The sequence below is a fragment of the Malaya genurostris genome, chromosome 3, assembly GCF_030247185.1.
Source record: "Malaya genurostris strain Urasoe2022 chromosome 3, Malgen_1.1, whole genome shotgun sequence".
Lineage (NCBI taxonomy): Eukaryota > Metazoa > Arthropoda > Insecta > Diptera > Culicidae > Malaya > Malaya genurostris.
In genome coordinates, this window is record NC_080572.1 from 223,844,804 (window position 1) to 223,864,948 (window position 20,145).

Sequence of the window (20,145 nt, forward strand, 5' to 3'; positions counted from 1 at the left end):
TTACTTTACAGTTCTTCATCCCAGTAATCCTACTTGTTTCTCTTCCGTGAAAAACCCGTCTACAATTGATCTGGTTCTAACAGATCAAAGTCACATTTGTAGTGAACCGATTACTCATGCTGATTTTGACTCAGATCATCTTCCTGTAACATTCAGACTTTCCAACGAAGCTATAATTAATCCAATTAGTTCTATTTTCAACTATCATAGAGCTAATTGGTTGGATTACAGATCTCACATTGAAAATCATGTGGATCATGAAACTATTTTAGAAAATTCTGCGGACATCGACACAGCAATTGATAATTTGAATCATTATATTATCGAAGCTAGAAATCTTTCAGTTCCCAAAGCTCAAACTAAATTAAATTCTCCTATCATCGATGACAATCTTCAACTGCTCATTCGGTTGAAGAATGTTCGTCGACGACAATATCAACGTTCTCGTGATCCTGCTATGAAAAACATAGTTAAGGATTTACAAAAAGAAATTAAACATAGATTTACTCTTTTGCGAAATGAAAATTTCGCTAAAGAAGTTGAACAAATTAAACCTTATTCTAAACCTTTCTGGAAACTTTCTAAGGTTCTTAAGAAACCTCAGAAACCAATTCCTGCTCTCAAGGAAGGAAATCAAATACTTCTTACAAATGGTGAAAAAGCTCAAAAACTTGCTCAGCAGTTCGAGAGTGTCCACAATTTTAATTTAAACGTTGTGAGTCCTATTGAAAATGAAGTCTCACTGAAGTATGATCATATTTCAACCCAATTGTTATCACACGATGACATTATTGAGACGAATTTTGATGAAATTAAATCAATTATTAGGAAACTCAAAAACATGAAGGCTCCTGGTAATGATGGAATTTTTGATATTCTTATTAAAAATCTTCCCGATGTTGCCTTGAGACTCCTGGTTAAAATTTTCAACAAGTGTTTTTCATTAGCTTACTTCCCAAAAAGATGGAAAAACGCTAAAGTAATTCCTATCCTAAAACCTGATAAAAACCCAGCAGAAACATCAAGTTATCGCCCAATTAGCTTACTTTCTTCTATCAGTAAACTTTTTGAAAAAATTATCTTGTTAAGAATGATGACTCATATAAATGAGAATTCAATTTTTTTACCAGAGCAGTTTGGATTTCGTCATGAACATTCAACTACTCATCAACTTGTCAGAGTAACGAACATGATAAAATCAAATAAATCTTCTGGGTTATCCACTGGAGTTGCTTTTCTAGACATAGAAAAAGCATTCGACAGTGTTTGGCACAAAGGTTTAATAGCAAAAATGTCTGATTTCCAGTTTCCTATTTATTTGATCAAAATGATTCAAAATTATTTAACTGATCGTACTCTTCAGGTTAGCTATCAGAATTGTAAATCTGAATTGCTACCCGTACGAGCCGGTGTTCCGCAGGGTTCGAGTGTAGCTCCAATCTTGTATAATATTTTCACTTCTGATCTTCCAAATCTACCCGTTGGTTGTCAGAAATCGCTATTCTGTGACGACACAAGTCTGTTAGCCACAGGTAGAAATCTAAGAGTGATCTGCAGTCGCCTACAAAGAAGTTTAAATATTTTCAGTGATTATCTGTCAAAATGGAAAATTAAACCAAATGCAGCAAAAACGCAATTAATTATCTTTCCTCATAAGCCAAGAGCTTCTTTTCTTAAACCAACCAATAATCACATTCTCAAATTGAATGGCTTGGAATTGACATGGTCTGATCAAGCTAAATACTTAGGTTTAACGTATGACAAAAAACTCACTTTCAAGGATCACATTGAAGGAATCCAGGCAAAGTGTAATAAATATATTAAATGTTTATATCCTCTTATAAACAGAAATTCTAAGCTCTGTCTAAAAAACAAATTGTTAATTTATAAACAAATTTTCAGACCAGCCATGCTTTATGCGGTACCAATTTGGTCAAGCTGTTGTTCCACCAGGAAGAAAACGCTTCAAAGGATTCAGAATAAAATTCTGAAAATGATTCTGAAGCGTCCTCCCTGGTTTAGTACAAATGAGTTACACAGACTCACAAATATAGAACCATTAGATGTAATGTCACATAATATTATAAGCAAATTCCGACAAAAATCGATGCAATCTTCAATTGAATCGATTCGCTCTCTGTATTAGTTAGTAAGTTAGTATATAAGTTCCTTTTCCCCATTACACAATACAAGTAGGTTTAGAATTTTCCCTACACAAAAATCTCAGAATTGCGGAAGCAAATGATGTCTTCATGGTAATAACCAAATCATATATATATAACAGGGCTGAAAAGTCACCACTTGTGGCTGAACACCCAATTTAAATCTTAATAATTTAATTTTAACTCATATTCCAATAAATAGTTATTAAAAAAAAAAATGTTTATGTTTCGTCTTTGACTCATCAGTGCAGAGCAGTTCAAATTGAACTGCTTTATGCAAAACTCGGCAGTTCAATTTGAACCGCTAAGCAGACGTAAAGTTTCTGCTACTTACAGAACACTTGTTTTCTTTGCATCGAAATGCTATTGAATGGTTTTGGAATCGGATGTTTACTTTTTGAGTTATACAAAGTTTTATGTCAAATTTTTCAGTTTTTTGACAGTATCTGTCACAATTGACCTTGAAACAGAACATATTTTCAGACTTAGGTTCCGCACGGTAATACCTATCCAACAAGCCATAGATTGTTAAAATCCGTCCATTTTTAACGGAGATATCGATATTTTTGTGTAAGCGACTTTTTCCCCTATTCCAGTAGTAGATGTTTTGAGCGCTGTCTGCAAAGAAATACTTGGGGGCAACATAAAACACGATTTTTTGTACTCTTACATACATTTGTTTCTAAGTACCCAAAAGACTGTGTACAGCATGATATTTTGCCTCGGACCGATTTTAGCACGGTTCGTTTTTGGCAACATAATCGTTCGAATATGTCATATGTAAATCAGATGATGGCAGAATTTTCGAGTTGAAAGCAATTCCATAATTATATTGATTTAAACTACTTACAACAATAAATGCTGGAAGAACATAACAGCCATATACCATTCGAATCAGTTCGTCGAGATCAGCAAATGCGTGTGTGACAAATAATTTCACTCAATTTTTTTCGGAGATGAATCAACCGTTTTCTACGAACTCAGATTCATATGAAAAGTCGTATACTCCCAAACAAGGTTCCTGAATTATGCTTGGTTCCGACCTCTGGTTCCGGAACTACACGATTATATGTAAAACCAAATTTAAACTGTGTAACTCATTTTTCTCGTAGATGGCAGAACCGATCTAAGATTTAAATGAAATCTGAGAATCATCTGAGATTCAAATGAAAAGTTTTAAGATTCTATAAAACATCTTGGTTTTTCGTCAGATCCAACTTCCGGTTTCGGAGATAGTATAAAAATGTCTATTTCACATAAATTAATCAGGTTTATCGGGTTAGCAGATTTGGATAGTCGATAACCAAATAAACTTATTTCATTTTTAGTGGTAATCAGTTTTCGATTCGGGTTTAATTCGCACTACGATTTCTCAAAGATGATTTGAACTTTTGACGTAGGACTAAACTGATTTTCAAACATTTTGAAACAAATGTAAACTATACAGCTACTCAGGTGAATTTGTCTGACTTCGGCTACACCGAATTTCGAATTCTAATTCCAGTGCCGTATCGTTTCACAAAGCTCAATCGTTTTCTCAAAAAAAAGCCAAATCGAATTTCAGAAACAAAAGTTCAAATTTAAATAAATCCAATTTTATCCAATTCTGACTTCCGATTCTGGAATTATAGGATGATGAATTTTTAAAATTCAAAGCGATATAGAAGATGACAATCTCGAAAAGTGTTAAAGTTGGACTTAAAAATATTGCAATTTATTCGCCATATGGCCATACGAATCGGTTTGGGTTATGCTGGTTCCTGAATACCGTCTCTAGAAGTACCTTAAATTACCCTAAACTCTAAAGTGGAGAATACTTCGACATATCATGGAATGTTTAATCGATTGTTACACTTTTAGATTCAAATTCGATCCGATTTTCAATTTCGACATTACAGAGTAATGAATGATTAAAATCTCAAATTGCCACTCAAAACGACAGATATTAGAATAATGTCCTGAAAACTGAAACACCGAAAAATGTTCATGAAAAAAACATATGCGGATTGATAAAAAAAAAGGTATCATCTCACTGCTAGGTGGATTAAGCACGTTTTTAAGTTCCAATTCGATATTCTTCGGTGATAAAACCAGAAACCGATATTTTATTAATTTTGGAGACATCTGGCAAAAAATATTCCGCAGTTTGGCTAATTTTTTTATGCAAATTTTTTAAATAATGCGTTTGTTATGAATTGTCGAAAATTTGTGTTTTTTTTAACCGCTAAGCAGATGTAAAGTTTATGTTTCTTGAAAAACATTTAATAATGTCAGTGGTAAATTGAATGCAAATTTTCTCATTATTTTGCACAATCAGAAGTCGAATCCGAATAAAACCACAATAAAAACCGAATCCGAATAAAACTACAATGCACAGCTCTATGGGGTTGTTTGAACTTTTGACGTAGGACTAAACGACTATAATGAAACATTTGTTTTGAATATTTACGCAATATTTTTTTGAGTTCCGTAGTGTTTATGCGAGAATTTTGTTCGAAAATAATTCTTTGAGTAATATTTTTTTTACTTTCCGTCTTTGACTCATCAACGTAAAAATATTAAAAACAATTATGTGCCCTAGCACAAAATTTGACTAATCCTTAAATGACCAAACCTGCATCGGCCAGAAATGAACGATTCGCAATGGTGATAAACTGAAAATGAAAAAGAAATGTAAATGAGACCCTATAACTAGCGAAATTTTAAAATGACTAATAGCGTTCAATTCCAACACAAAATTGAAACATGTGCAAAGCTTCAGCAAGTAAGATTCATTTCTACATATATTGAACACTAAAAGTGAAGAAACCACATACTTGCTGCTTGAAACACAGACACTGAATAGGTATGTACTTTTTACATCATGAAAATGTATGGAAGGAACTAACTTCTTTTCAAACTCGCATCATACGAAAACGCGGCAAATCAAACATACCGGCAATGAATCGACTTACGAAACAGCATCAGAAGGTCATTCTTATATGCTATACAAAAACATTGATGTAGAAAAAGTTCCAATGAAGCTAGAAAGAAAGTTTCAATGAGGTCGGCACACCAGTAGCTCCGTTGAAAGCTATAGGGTAAAGTGGGGAGAGATGACGCATTATCCTTTGAATTAAGATAAATTGAACAGGAAGTAACAAACCGTTATTGTGAATATTTTTGACAATACTACAAACATCACTTATTAATTCCATATATTTATTAGGAGAAAAAACAATGATTATCATAATCTGTTTATGGGAGAGATGCCGCTTTGTAGGATGAGATGCCATTTGTTACTCAATTCCAGGTTGGTAAGGCAAAAAGGAAGTTTGATATTCGTTCACCATTTTCACAGAATGTAGGATCGAGAATTCAGTAGAAGGAAAATTGAAAATACCTACTTTGATACATTTCATGGCTGTTTCCAAATTTTTGGATGACCACCGGTTTAGCATTATACTAGCCTTATTTTTTTTTAGTATTAGACGCATCTTACGTCATGCGTTCCATAATGAAAAGGCGGCATCTTCCCCATAGTTTTTTTTGCGGCATCTCTATCGATTTATACACTCAAAATAATAATCATATTATAGTTACGTGAAAAGTTATGTGAATATTTTCCACCCTACTTTTCACGTAGGTTTTAATGGACTGGCATTTAAAAGCTGTTTAATGCATTATCCAGTAAAAGTTACGTGTTTCATAGGTAAAATGTAATGTACTGTTCATATCACATTTATCTATCAATTCATATCAAATTTAGATACCAGAAAATTACTATTTCATATATTGGTTGAAGTCGAAAGGGAGATTCCAGATTTTGATATAAATCTATGAAATGAAAAATGCCATGAAATATAAAACATTTATTTCAGAAAATTGTCATATAATTCCAATAGCTTAAAAAGCAACTAATAATGTCGTGGTATCTAAAATCGACAAGCCTCCAGAAATAGTTTATGTTGTCACTGCCATCCAACCGAAGCCGAAGTCGAGATCCAAGAACTCCCACAACACTACCGATTCAGGTTGAAGTCGCATTACCTGGTTCCAGTGTCTCTAGCTTCATACCGACGGCCTGTTTGAAGCATTCGGCAGGAGCGGGTAAACTTCCGGACTCACGCAGGCACTCGGTCCAGTTGAACACATGGAAACTTTCATACTGGAATGGTCCGGTCGATGGAGTAAAAAATTGTAATTAAATAACTTTTCTCTCAAATATTTACACTACTTACACTTCGAGGGCCACTGCTCGCCATTTTCAAAATCGAGTTTTTCACACTGGAAATTCACGTAGATTGTTTGACGTTTGGTCAATTCACGTAAACCTTATGTGATGACTATATTCATTTTAGGGGATGTTCGTATAACATTCATTTTCGTCACGTAAAATATTCAATTTGACATTTGAAACCATTCTACGTGATTTTTCAAGTGAATCGAACGTGAATTTTTATTTGAGTGTAGGTATAGACGCTGCTTAGTTCCAAATGACGATGAAAAAAATGACGATGATTGAAAAAATTTCTTCGGCAACGTTCTATCTGGCACGAAAATAAGTTATACCATTAACAACAATATACTATCGGTTATAAATATTAACAGATAACATATAATTCGCTACTTTTACTAACCTTTTTGTTGCCGTCTTACGAGGTGAATTCACACTGACACTCATAACTCTAGATCACTTCGATAACTGCAAACTCTAAAAGGCAGCAACTTTCCCAGAGTGGCATCTCAACCTACTTTACCCTATATGACATATCACACTGTTCACTGTTAGAGTCTTTGATTACCGAACTGTTTTCAGAATAACAACATGATTTGTTTCCATTGAATTGAACTAATGTTTACTTACGATAAGAAGTACTAGGTGGGGTGAAACGTGAGAATGTTTGAAACACAAAATAAGTTATCAAATTTCTGTTTTTCTTCAAACTTTCTGATTCCGTCCGAAAAGTAATTTTCCGGAAGCTCTGCAAAATACTCCTCCGCAACAACGACAGTCTTTTTACGCAATCTAAATTGATGAGTAATTTTTAGAGGTTTGTTAACAGATAATTGTCCGAGAGTGCTATGCGAATACGGTGTATGGGGAAGAAATCCGAACCATGAAACGTCGATTCGAACCAAAGTTGCGGTGCCGACCAGCGATGCCAGATCGTGCGCACTGAATTTCAGTATTCCATCTTGTGACGAAGTGGTGGCAGAGGAGAAAAAATCTGTATAAATCCGTATAACTTATTTTACATCTTTTCTATATTTTTTATATCAATTGTTGGGCAATTTATGTAAGGGTGTTTTTTCGGTTTTTGAAATTTTTTTTTAAATACGAAAAAATTACAGGGTTGTGTAGGATACACGACCGATCATGGTTACATTAAAACGGAATTTTCCAACTTTAAATTTGAAAAATAGGCAACCAGTGAAGGCATATTTTCCAGATTTACAAAAAAAAGTAACAAAGGTTTCTTATCTACTATTAGTTATTTCTACGATTTGGTCTCAATTTTTCTTTTATTTGTTTTCTGGATATAATTAGAGTAATTTGTTGGCAGTTTTCATGGTTAAAGTGCATTATAATATTAACAGGATGATTATTATCATTGCCTTATATATTTTTCCGAGAATATTTGACGACTTCTAAGAGGCGGCTAGGAGCATGAAATGTTAGTTGTGTAAGCAACAATTCAGTATTTGTTAAGAAACAATGTCGTTGATAAAATAAAGCATTGTAGCTTTGTGGCGTTCTTCGAGTGCTTGTAAGTTTATGAGCGTACAACGAGCCTCATATGATGGAAGAGGTAATATAGTCCAGTTTAGTTTACGAAACGCATGCCGTAGAAATTGTTTTTAGATAGATTCGATGCGTTTTTCGTGTACGGAGGTACATGGGTACCATACTATGCTGTAGTATCCGAAATTTGGCATAAGTTGTATGTAATAATTTTATTGTGCAAGAGTCCTGAAATTTATAACTGAAACGTTTAATGAAGCCTAACATACTATTTGCAATATTGACAAATGTATTGTAATGCTCCACGAAAGTAATTTTTGAGTCAAAAATTACGCCTAGGCCTCTAAAAATTTTACATTTTTCTACTGATTGGTTTCGTTAATATATTTCAATAGAAGAAGATATGGTTTTTCTGTTAAATGATACTGAACTAAAGCTAATTTTAGGTAATTAGAGCCTTCAGTTACTGATATATCATCGTCAATTGCACATTTTTATGAAAAAGAAGTATCTATGATTATCTTTATAACACAACTTTGTACTGAATCCATTAGCAAGCCACCGTTTCGCTCGAAATTTGAGTTTCCTATATACGCACGACCCCATCGACAAATCAATTAATTTATAACTTACAATATTCTAGTAATGCTTTCGAATCAAATTATATACGTCGCAAATTCATCAAAAAATCACCGAGATACAAACGCAAACAAAATCAGGTACGAAAAATCTATCGCCGATAGTTCTAAATTGTCCTGCTAGTTACTGAAGAATCAACAGCTGATTGGTGTCCAATATACTCAAGCGAACACGCTATGCAGCAGACGGAAAATGGCATCCATATACCACGTAAGAGTGATTATACAGCGAGCGTCACCCATTCACTAGATAAGCTACATGTGTCGTTCGCAGGCAGCCAGTGACAAAAGTGACTAAAGGATGACATCATTATGGCATGCTGTGATTGGCTCGTGAAAACATAGGTCAATTCTAACCAATTTGTCTATAGTACGCTACTGAAATACTGAAACGACGTTGCCATTAATGTTTAAGTTAAATGTTTCCGTATCGATAGGTTGTTAAATTATGTCAATCTCGAAACAAATGACTGAGTTATTATCGTAAAAAATTATGACATGTGCTACAAACTTTGGGTGCATTCTGGAAATTCAAGAGTTAATTAGTTCTACTAAGTTCAGCTTGCGCATGTTTTCAATGATTTAACCCAATGAAATTTATCGTCCGGAATCGCCCCTATTGTCCAACTGGTTGATCACGCTCCTCTATCATTATTTTATGAAAAAAAAACAGACTTCCCGTAAAATCTGTATGAAATCAGCATTTTTTGAAAAATCCTTATAAAATTCAGTAAATTTTACCAATGTACTTGAAAATCAGTAGAATACTGAAAAATCCGTACATCTGGTAACCCTGTTTCCGATTAAACCGAAGTGTAATGTCTAAACTGACGTCTCGGACGAAGCAAGCTTCTAACCGTACAGATTGTGGTAATTTGAAGGAAAAAAAATTGTTTACCCTGGACTTTATGCACATAACCAAATAATTTGCAAGGAAGTTAAAAACTTAAAATGTCCGAAATTCTCGAATTCACAGCAAAACCTTGGTATTACATTCCTTGCCTTGGTATTACATTCCTATAGTGGAATTTGACCTTCTGTTTCAACAGACTTCGCAACCGATTCAGAGTGTACAGAACCATTGCATGGCTAGTGCTACGATTCTACTGACGCTACGAATCCTTCCAGGTCGAGACTCGAACATACGACAACTGGTTTGTAAGACCAGCGCCCTATGCATTGAACCGCCAACCCGGGACAATTCAAACTGCTATTAATTCACTTATCAACCTAGCATTGCATTGATAATGTCTGTATGTGTGTGTAACAAAAATGTGCACACGATTTTCTCGGAGACGGCTGAATCGATTTTCACAAACTTAGATTAAAAGTGAGAGATCTCTTGTTCCCATAGAACGTTATTGAGTTTTACCCGGATCGATCTTCCGGTTCGGGAGTAACGGGATAAAATGTGCAAAAATAGAAGAAAAGGTGCACTCGAGTTTTTCAGTGATCTCTAAACCGATTTTCTCAACTTAGAATCAAATTAAAGACCTTGTAGTCTCATAGTGTGCAAATAAATTTCATTTGGATCCGAGTTCCGGTCCGGGAGTTACGGATTAAAATGTGCAAAATGAACTGATAAAATGAACTCGATTAACTCAGAGACAGCTCAACCAATTTTCACAAACTAAAACTCAAATGAAAGGTTCTACAACCCCATAAAACACTAGAAAATTTCATCCGGATGCGACTTCCGGTTCTAGAATTACAGGCTGATAAGTATTAAAATTAAATTTTCGTATAAAAACGGATAAAAACATTACACAGAAAAATCAAGCCAAATACATTTAAATAACCGTATAATCCTTCGATTGAGCTGGTACGGTTAGTTTATGATCAAAAACGAAATTGATTTCATACAATTTTTCATGGGTGTAATGGATTCGATGAAGTTCATGCAAAAGTAGATCTACCCTTTTGAAAAGTCAAACTTCAGTCGAATTGGTCCCCTCCGATCGTGCAAAAACAAATGCGTTTCAGCATAGCAAGACGTGTTCTAGGTTTTATCAAAATCTGAGTATGTAAAGTTTCGAATAAAATACAGGAGTTTTGTGTATGGTTACAAGACCTTTCATTTGAATCTAAGTTCATGAACCGATTTTCCATCTCCATTTCCGAAAAAAAGCAAAGTCTTGGCATCACCTTCCTTTTGTGGAATTTACCCGGTTTCAACAGACTTCGCAGCCGATTCTTAGTGTACAGAATCATTGCATGGCTAGTACTATGATTCTACTGACACTATGAATCCTTCTCCGAGAAAAGTGAGTTGCAAAAAAATATTACATACATACACACACATGCAGACATTCTGCGTATATTCCATACAAGGAATAAAGAAATTGTACAATATGGGTTTAGCATCTAAATTAGTTATTATATCTTATTTCGTTACTGATGGGTTATTCCATTTTCATTAAGTAAATTGATTCAGTAGTTCTATATTCAAATAAAATACTATAGAATAAACTGCATCAGAGTCAGATAAGATAAATCCTTATGATATTATTCTTTTCTGAATGCTAGAATACCAAATAATAGAGAAATTCCACTTCTTTGAATAGTTTGTTTTAACTCTTATTTCAAACTAAATAATGTTAATTTCTACCATTGGAAAGTTAATAATAAATTTTGCTATTGGTTTGCAAATCACTTCTACCCGGGAGGGTGTGACTTAATTTTTTGACTGCGTTATAAAACAATATTTTTTTTCAAAGAGTTTTATTCATGTGTAGATTTCCAGAAGCCAATTCATTACACTGACCTACATCTGTTCTTAAGGGTGACCTTTTTGCCCTCATTTGAAACAGTTTCCATTTGGCAATCATGCAGTAAACGAGCATCTACGTCAATATTTTACTTATAGACGGAATATTTTTTGCTAACCCTTTCGATACGGCAGAGACGGAAGGCAAACTGTGTACCTTTTTCGCCATTTCCATCGAAGCAAGTATTATTCACAGAGAGAGAGGGAAAACAAACTTCATTTGTTTGTTTTCTAAAACTAGGTTCATGAAACAGGAGAGTGATTCGTAAAGTTTGACCCAATATTTGATATTCCGAGAGAACTCTCCCCCTGTTCAATATCGAGCCGGAGTACTTAAAGTGTTTGACTTTAACTTGCTAGAATAATCGTTCCATGCAACTTATTGTACATACTTGAACGCATACACATAATCTCCGGCTCGAAATATTTATTTTTTTCGACCAGACAGTAGCCACTAAAGCAAATGTATAATTTATATTTCAGCAGGCTGGGCCACTCTACGATTGCTTAGAATAAACAGTTTTTATGTTGGTAATAAAGAGTATCTTGAGCCATTGCTGTAATCTCGACTTGTCCTGCTTAGAACGTGATCCATTATTTTCCTCTTGAAGCACGACTGTCACATGTAGCAAAAGAAAAAAAAGCGCGAACATACACACTCTCAAACGCACCACCCTCGCCTAAGCGAAACTCAAACTAAACGAAACAAACATTCGTCTGGCGGTGGTGGTTTCGGTGAACCATAGTTCGACTTTTTCATTAGTTTGGCAGCACAGTAGATTAAGATTAATAAGTTTGTTTACTCTGGACGCGACTTATGGTTGGTTGTATGGTGCGTTTGCTTCTAAAGGCGGATCATTTTTCTCACGCTTGGAGTTAAATTTATTCGCATCCGATGCTAATGGTTTTTTCCAGTAAATTTCTGTCGCCACGTCATTCTGATTAGTGAGCAGCTATGCCTCACTTTTTGACTTCCGCTCTGTAAAATTAGCTAATAAGGATTTAATTATAATTTTATGAAGCTATATCTGGACAGAATTTCTTCTCCCTTCTTACAATCTTTTTTTTCATTAACGGCCTGTTCCCACTCCGACACTACTAATATTTCAAACAGTCAGGAAGCTGCCCCAGAAGTGACTGGTGGAACTGTAATTGTAGTCACAACTTTTTGCATCCCGATGCGATAAACGATAGCGTAATGTGCCGGAACCGGAAACTCAAACCGCTTAACGATGCAATCAGCTACACAAGTTGCTCGGCGAAGAGCCACGACAAGAAGGAAGAGAAGAAGGTAACAAATTAAATCCGTCATTTCCGATGGTTGCTGACTCGATTCATCACTGCGTGACCAGACTGCTTGGCTGACTTTTTATAACGATTTACTTAGAAAATATTATCGTGCAAAACTTTGACTTCGAAAATAGGATTGTTCTCTCTGGTCACGTTTTGTCGCTCGGGAGGGCTATCGATAACAATAGAATATGCGGGAAAATGTTTTTCTTTTCAACAATATTTTTCTCAAAACAAAATTATGCAATTATCGAGAAAGGAAAATATGAGTGCGCTAGATGCCATGTGATTTTGATTTACAATTATAGATCGTACTCAAGATTTATTGGAATTGAAGGGTGTATTCGATAAAAACTGCAGTCCTGTTCCAAGAGTAATTGCTACGAATATTTGAATTGAGCAAAGTTGGTGGGTTCATATCTTTTGGTACAAAATTTACTGTATATTGATAGGATACTATCAGGTTAAAACAGAGATCATTTGTGCTTCCTTATGAGTGGCGAGAGATGCATTTAAGGCATTCTTCCATATAAATCGTTGATCGGTCCAGATGTGATGAAGACCGGCTTATTTAACCACATCCGCAAATCGCCTACCAGATCAGATATTTTTTTTTTAAATTCCGATAATTTTTTCTTTTGAATATTCTCCGGAGCATCAAACTTAGACTTGGCGACAAAATACACTTGCCCAGAAGGTAGACGGAAGTCGGCCTTGACTTAAGTTGTGTCATTCATCACGATGCAACATGATTTGGAGATCACTATGTAGAGTAAAGTTTCCAGTTGCGGATGTTCGCAGTGATGTTTTGCTTTTCATTCTGGCTTGGGGCTTAGTGCCCCTTATAAATATGAAGCACAAAATGCTTCATGGTTTTCAGCACAAAACCGATTAACAAAGTATCAGTATTATTAAGTGGCATGACCTAATTGATCGTCTATTCAGCTGTTGCACCACATTTAATATCCATTGAGCAGCTTTTACGACCAATTCCTTTTTTCGGGCATTCCAACGATCGTTTAAGGTTATTGTCTTAAGATATAAAATTGTATTAGGGTTTGAAACATTATTGACAAAAGGTGGTTACAAAATCATTATTCAAAGTATTGTCCATTGCAAGCCACTACTTTTTCCCATTATTCTGAAAACTCACGTATACCCTTTTCAAAAATAAGACTGGTTAGCCGCAATTCATGCATCGATCCATTTGTTGACTTCATCATAATTGAAGCAGTGCTGGTCAACCAGGCTAAGCTGCATCGACTTGAACAAATAGTAATCGGAAGGAGCAATATCTGGGCTATACGGTGTGTGGGGTAGAACTTTCCATTTGAGTGATTCTAGGTCTGTTTTACCGACTGTGCAACATGTGGGCGAACATTGTAATGTTGCAAAAATTACTTTGTCTTGTCTAATGGTGTATTGTGGTCGTATTCTTCTCTATGGTCGGCGGTGTTGCATAATCATTATTTATATCCCAAAAGGGACAATTTGCACCATCAGTTAACAATTTTAATTCTTGCATCACTTTTTCGAAAAGCCTAAGCAAGAATTCTTCTGAAAATTAACAAAATCATATATCTCAAAATCGTATTGTCCAATTGATTTGGTGTCTTTGGAAATGTTTCAGGTTGCTATTGGGGCTGTACGGCAAAAGTATACAATAAAAAAAAATATTTAAATTCTGATTATTTAGCTGGTATTAGATGAAATTTATGGCACCTTAGGTCAAGATGGAGAAATAATGGGCGAAAAATGTACACTCTTATAAGAATGAACAGATTTTTCAAAATTGTTGAAACATTTTCTCGACTCAATTTGATAAAAGTACGCAATTAATTATTTCTAGTTTCTTACTAGTTAAGGAATTTTGAAATAGTAAATAAATTTGGGTGTTATACCAAAACATAAACTGATGACCTAATCGTGGTTCGTAAATCTAGTTAGTTCATAGAATAAAGTTTACGTTATTTGGGAACAGATTAGATGTCGAAAAACCGATGTTTGAGGTCGTTACGAAATCCAAAACGGAAACTTGTGGTTTTGTTATTGGTATTCCTTGGAAACCCTTATAATATATATCCGGCGGTTTGATTAGTAAGTGCTGAAAAATTATGTTTGAAGCTGTTTCACGATCTTAATTTTCGGATCGAATTTGATGACCGGGCAAAAAGTGTTTGAATCGTTCGGAACTTCATGGAGGAGACTTTTGGTTTATTGAAACTTACTGCATCAAACTAATAAAACCTTGTTCCGAAAATACTAATTATGGTATCCAAGAACTATCAATTAACCGGAAGACGCCGTCGTGCATTTTTGATTCACCTCAAACATTATTTTCTCGAATCTACTCATCAAATCCGTTCAGGCAACACTCATATCATAAGGTTTTTCAAGGAATATCAATTAACCGGAAGTTAATAAACTCAAAATACCGGAAACAACAGAAAAATTGAAGCTTTCCCAAGGTTCCCTTCCAATCGTGCATGTATTGTGATACGGATATTTTTAGATAAAAGTGATTTTAACTAGGACATTGTCCATTACTAATACTTTTTTGGAAATGTCGGGCAACTACCGATACGGCATTCTGTGGATTTTCCTCACAAATTGAGTTTCATTTTATTCTGGGATGAGAAGGATTTTCAGTTTAGTTTATATTCGATCAAATGACAATGAAAAACTATCAGTTTGAACAAGGAAAAGCTTTTGTTAGAAAAAATTTTTTTTTCATTAAAAGTGCCCGTCTCGCAATTTGGGGAATATATCCACCTATTTTTGGACTATTTTTTTTTCAAAATCAAAAACAGGTTTTTCTACTAAATTAATTTTTAATGTTTATAGTCAATTTTATTCAGTTTAGAACTCGATAAAAATTTTGTTCAGTTTTTTTACTCGAAATTTGACTTATTTTATGGAAATCACTAGTACAACTCTTTTTCGTAGGATTTGTTATTATTTCACTATAAATATAAAAAATAGGGTAAAACAGAAGATAGTCTTTCATGGCAAAATCTACATGCCCAGAATCTTTTCTTCAAATCTGAGAGGGTGGTGCCAACTGCAAGTACGACTTGGCGTGAAATTCGTCAATATATCGATTAATATCCTTTTCCCTTTTTCGTATTTTATTCGAATTTTTGCATACTTTTTAACTTTAAATTAGCCCAAAAATATACTTCATCTTGACCTAAAGTGTAATAAACTTCTTCAATTATCAGCTATACCATATCATAGAATGAAAAACAAGATCAAAAATACCTTTTTGGAGATTTGAATTTTTTGTTTAATTTGCAAAATAAAGCAAACACACCCAAATTTGTTTACAGTGAATAATTCCTCCATATAGCTCTAAAAAATAAGTTAAAGTTTTAGAGAATTTCTAACGAATTTACGTATACAATTTTAGGCCAAAATTTGTGATTTCCGTTGGAACAGTTCATGTGAAGAAAAATAAATTCAAATTGATTGGGAATAAGTCATTACAGAAAATTCAGTTGCTGCATTTTTGGCAACAATTTTTTTTTACTTTAATGAAATTTAATACCAAACCTACATATTTGAGGGGAATTGGAGCGGAGTGCGCGCGTTGCGTTTTTGATCAATTATTCAAATATTATTCTAGACAGAACTTCGAAAAACCAAAAACATTAATTTTTTGCAATTAAATTTATGCCAACTAATGCCGTTTTTCATTGCAAAAAAAAAATGGTGGCGTGGATTGCTCTGGTTTTGAACTTTCGAGCAGAAGTGCAATTTTTTGACGGTGTTTTATTGTCATTTCTGCTCGAAAGTCACCTCACCAGTGTTTTTCAATGAAAAAGGCCGTTAGTATATTTGATATTTTGCTTTGCCGAGCCGTAAATGTTTTTTTGAAATGTAGAAACGGTTACTATTCCGCTTCACGGAGATGACTTTGGAACTGAGAAAAAGTGTTTGAAGCAAAATTTCACAAAGAATCTGAAAAGGCAAGTCAAAGTTATAAAACTTTAGCCGAAACAGCAAAAAATCGAAAAAGTCTCGAGTGACTTTCCTAAACATTTCATCATTTTCTATGTTCGCTTGCGCGCCGCTGTTTCGTATGGTGATAGTGTGAGAAATGCACAGTGGGTTGGGTGGCATTATATCGTGAGAAAAATTACATACAAAAAATGACACGAATTTATGCACGGGGTTTTGTGCTGAAATAACAACGAGTTGAATACAATATATTGGGTGCTATAAAAAATCGTTTATTTTCTAAGGTTACTGACGTTTTTAATGCTAATAATGTCAAACTCTGTTTAGCTCAATGCATGAATGTTACTTTGTTGTGTAAAATCACATAATAGATATTACTTCAGATTGTAGCATAATCAAAAACTTAACCTGGACAGACTGAAATGAATACATACTAGGTATTATCGTTCATGTAGAACTTTGAAACATCACAATAAAAATATACACGATTATGTTTAATGTATTTATTTGGTACACTTTCGTTGTCTAGTGAATATTCAGTAATTTCTTATTTCAACAGTCTTTGATCGATAATGAAATTCGTCCGCGCTTTCTTATGCTATGAATAACTATTTGTTAGTGGTAAAGATACCGTAGATACTTGAATGTTTTCTTGTTTGCAATCGTTCTTTAGAAGGAGAATCTGTGTTAGCCACTAAACTCAGGTACAGAGCCGAGTGCGAATGGGCCTTAAGGGGCAATTCATGCGAGAGTCGTGTTTTGGTGCGGAAAATACACGGAGAGTTTATTCTCATGTATGGGGGCTCGTAATATTGCATTCCCCCGGGCCCGTATTTTCTTTCGGCGACCCTGTTCAAGTATATATGTTATGCTTTGTGCGACGATTCTTTCAATTCAAACGGTTAAAATTTTGTGCTCATTTGTTGGGACTACATTTCACCTTATTGTAGCCAGAACCAAAAGAAACGATTCCCTGGCTGCTCCCGGCCTAATATTAATATACAATAATTTGGCCACAGATAGCATATATAAAATTAGAATGTGGTGGTTCGATATTTTGCTCGTTAAGTTGCATAGACTTTGCATGGACTGGTAACTCTTAATTGAATTAATTTAATCTGATTGACTGCTTTCATTAGAACTCTGATTATGTTTATAAATCATGACTAGTTTTGCTGAACGCGAAATAGTTTTCACGATGTGGGTAAGTGAGATATGCATGTATAATTCACTTGGTCTAATAATTTAATTTGTTATGCACAATCCATCCGAAAACAATCTAAAATAATTCCACTCGATTTATTTAATCGATAACTCAAAGTAGTGCGTTAGATAAACTAAATTTTTTTCAAATAACCTCAAATTATAACCAAGCTCAATTTAAAAATAAGCTTATTGTCCGTTAAGCTGATTCCAACATTTTTGTTGCACGGAATGGTATTCAGATACATATTAATTCATTTTGCTATCGCGAAAAAAGTTACAATTCAATGTCTTGGCACCCTCAATGATCTCAATAAGACAAATTTCAAGTCGTGTTATTTTATTCCTTCTCAGCTGTACTTAAGCCAGACAAATAAACAAGCTTCAATTTAGTTGCTAGATATCATCACATATCAAACGAAATTCGAGTTACTCTTTTGATCTTCTTTAGCCATTAGTTAAGTGAAGGCAAATTCAGCTTTCAATATAGCAAAATTTCAATATTACGAGCGTCGGTATAATTACCTTGCACTGGTCTACCGCAGCCATCAATCACCAAAGTTTAATTATCCACATCTCTCTGCAGATCACTTTGTTGGTAGTACACTTTACACATTACCCGAATGCTGTACTTTGTCATCGACGCCGGTAAATACTCTCACTCGAACAACCTGGTTTTAATTTGTTTTTAAATACCAAACAATCCTTGTACGCGCGGCATCCCGGGGCAGTTTTATTGTTCGTTCGATTGTATATATTTTATTTGTATTTATTTTCCATAACACTTTCCCATCAACACGTTGCCTTCTTCAACGGCCATGGAAACCGCCGCGTAGGTAAATTGTTTTTCTCGTCATTCAAGTCTATTTTCCGTGCACCGAACGGTCCCGTAACCGTCCAGTATTTCTCTTCCGTCACTCAACACTTGCTTCTAGCTGCGTTTTGTTTGTTTTTAATTATCGCAATTTATGCGTATCACTGTTCTGTGGTTGTGTCCATTATATTTCCGTCCGCACTCGGGAACCACCATTCACTTCGGTTCGTTCGCGACACGATGGAAAGCGAATCTCGTCCAACTAGTCACCGACGTTCCACTTTGACTATAGTAAACAAATTTTCTTCGCATAAGTGCAGTTCTGGTTAGCTCGAAATACACCAAGCTCGAATTGATTTTATTAGCTATAGATCAGGTTTCTCAACCGCAATTTCTTATTTACCAGAAATCATTTGTCAAAAACTAACCATCTTCTCATTGGCTATCCCAAAAGCAGCTGTGTCTACTGAATGAAACATCCGACGCCGGAGAGCTTTTCCGGAATGCTTCCACTAGCTGCGGTCGTCGCTGGCAGACTGACTGGCTGATCGGCTTGGAACGAACCGAAAGGAAGCTTCCTTACTACTCCACTAGACACCGGCCGGAGGGCCACCGGCGGTCTGGTGCAAAGAACGCGTCGCAGGAATACAGAAAGCCGGCTTTGTTTATCGCCGGAAGTGATGAATCCATGCAACGGGTAAGCGGAAATTTCGGGGAGAAAATGTGTTCTCGTCTCCTGTCAGTTGTCTCTCCCCCCCTCACAGTGGGCGCCCTGTGGCATGCTTGCAAGCAATAAAAAGAGAATGCAACAGTGAGCCGAATGGGGTACGGATAGGTAGGCAAACAAAGATCACTCGGAAAATACGATGAGCACATGCGCGTTTCATGACGCGGAGGAGGTGTTCATGACCAGGATGAATTCAAACACTGCGTTGAAATTTGTATGAAATGGGATTTATGTTTTGGGTTTTAAGGTTCAACAATTCTGAATGTTATAACTTTTTAGCTGAGTATCGCCTTTCAAGAAGATAAACAAATACAGGGTTGTGTACGAGACACGATCGATCATGATGACATTAAGCATGCAATTTTCTAACTCTCTCAATAGATTTAAATTTGGAATATAGGAACATAATTGTGAAACACTGTCTAGGATTCTAAAGCTAATTTTAGGAAGTTAAAAGCTGTCCCAGAAAGTATGGAAGCCCTTTGATTTCGCTGTAAATAATTCACAAGTGTTAGATATTCAAATTTTATTCGATATACTAATAATATTATCCTGCAACAGAATATTATTCTCAACATTTGCTACTTAGCCATTGTAGACTAGCTGGCGCACCTTTTTACGAACGTTCCTCATTAAATACGGTACAGACTTCTTGGCGACAAGTTTTGACACTTTTTTCCAATCTTTTTCGAACTGTTGAATGGTTTCGGCTGCCGAGACATGTTTCCTAAGATGTGCCTTCGTTAATGCCCAAAATTCCTCAATTGGTCGAAGTTGTGGGCAATACGGTGGATTCATGCCTTTTGGGACGAAAGTGACATTTTTGGTAGTATACCATTCTACCGATGATTTCGAGTAG

At 35.1% G+C, this 20,145-nt stretch overlaps 1 protein-coding gene across 1 annotated transcript in view; it reads right to left on the minus strand.

Annotated features, from left to right (window-relative positions):
• The window catches only part of LOC131434439 (uncharacterized), a 159,855-nt gene extending 140,735 nt beyond the window's left edge, over positions 1 to 19,120 (minus strand). The window contains exon 1 of the mRNA XM_058601153.1: positions 18,271 to 19,120. The gene's annotated coding sequence lies outside the window, so the exon portion shown is untranslated. The remainder of the gene's footprint in view (positions 1 to 18,270) is intronic.
• Positions 19,121 to 20,145: the final 1,025 nt, after the last annotated feature.